The sequence below is a fragment of the Tupaia chinensis genome, unplaced genomic scaffold (assembly GCF_000334495.1).
Source record: "Tupaia chinensis unplaced genomic scaffold, TupChi_1.0 Scaffold143580_1, whole genome shotgun sequence".
In the NCBI taxonomy this organism is placed as follows: domain Eukaryota; kingdom Metazoa; phylum Chordata; class Mammalia; order Scandentia; family Tupaiidae; genus Tupaia; species Tupaia belangeri.
In genome coordinates this window covers 9968-11956 of record NW_006203426.1, presented here as the reverse complement: position 1 = coordinate 11956, position 1989 = coordinate 9968, and positions in this window count along the sequence as shown.

Here is a 1989-nt window from a genome sequence, read left to right as displayed (position 1 = left end):
CCTGACACCTTTAATACGTGCATAGTTCTGTATTTCAGCTGACTTTTGACTGGGTTGAAATGAAAAATGCACTAGCAGGGCTGAAATTCCTTTTTTTATTTTTTTTACAAAAGATTTTTTGCTATAGGGCACATAAGCTCACCAAAGAGACAGAGACAGAGAGACATAAACCAAGAAGTCATTCTCTGAGGGGATAGCCACACCATAATTCCTTCTCCTACTTGGTATTTTGGGCACTCATACACACACATTGGGACCAGCAGATGGAATAACGGTTATGTCACTGAACTCTCATGTTGTCGACTGCAATTTGAGTCCCAGACTCGTCAGCTTAAAGCTCACACTGTGTGTGTGTGTGTGTGTGTGTGTGTGTGTGTGTGCCCAAAATCCGAAAGGGATTGCAGCATGGCATACCCCCTGAGGAGTGACTACTCACTTTCTGTCTGTCTCTCTCTGTCTCACCGATGAGTGCACATACGCTATAGCAAAAAGTTCTCTCAATCAATCAATTAATGATAAATAAATAAAATGTTGCAGGATGTTTTGTTACTAAACAAAATCATGCATAGAAAAATACAGTGGGCCAGCAGGTGGCATGGTGATTTGGGTGCTGGACTGCCTCATGGCCAACCACTGTTTGAGTCCCAGACCTGGTGGCTTGCCTTCTTAATTTCTCTCTCTCTCTCTCTCTCTCTCTCTTGCTCGCCCTCACTCTCTCGCTCTGTCTCTCTCTCACTTTGTCCCTCCCTGGCCAAATTTAAATGAATAAATAAATAAGTAGTTTGATTTTAAAAATTAATTTAAAAAAGGCAATCATCACGGGGATTGCCAAGTGTAATGTCCCCATAACCACCCTTGGTGAACTATGCTTCCAATATCAAGAATTGAGCCATGATCGTTTCCTACAAAAGACAGATTTTATAAAAAATCTTTACACCACCATGAGTTGAATTTATTAATAGTATCTTTTGCAAAACAACATTTGAAGAAGGAAATAAAAACCATCTCCAAAGAAAACACTGCTAGTTGTTTTCCAAGAGAAGCACCTGCCATCAATTGGTGTGGGAGTTTGCTTAATCATATAACTATCAACCTTACACATAGGGACAGCCAAGGAGGTCTGAGTGATGGTCACTGAATGTTACTTCTTGGAAAGGAAAATTGTTCCTTTGATGAGAATGCTTAGCTATTACCACCATCTTTATGAGAACGAGGTTATTCTGAGGATGGAAGTCACTTCCTAAGGATAGTGAAGCAAAAAGACAGAAAAAGACTGAGTCATCCACAACCATGGAGTCACCATACAGTCCTTATTACCCTACTTCCAGATTTCTTTTTCATGGGAAAAAAAATGCACTTGTACCTTATTTAAATCACTGTTCCTTTCTTACTAGAAAACTCAATCCTGTCTCCACAGTATCTTCCCACTTATGTCTGACAGATATAATGATTGGGACATTATACCAAAATACTAAAATTTCACTTTGATGATTCTAACTATGGGGAAATAAAATCCTGCAGATCTTAAGCATGATCACTTTAATGAAAAATAATCTGTGGAGATGCACAAAGTAGATGTACAAAATAAGAATTATGAAACTATCAATGTGTCTCAGTTGTCAAAAAGAAAAAGACATCATAAAAATCAAATCATAGACACTGGTCTTTAGAAGAGGGGAGTCACATACATTTTACAGCATGATCAAAACCCAGATAAACATGCAAAAGAGGCAAATGAGTGTGTGCATGTAATTAATTAGTGGGGATGAGTGAAGTAGAAAAATATTATATAGGCAACCTTTTAAAAAAGAAAGTTTTTATCATAGGGCACATGCACTCACCAGAGAGAGACAAAGAGAGACACTGAGAAGGAAAGTAAGACATCACTCTGCAGAGAGGGAAGACCATGTCATAATTCCTCTTCTCCATTTTCCTCCTGGGATTTTGGGCATTCACACACACAAACATCTGGCATGATTTTCAAGCCCC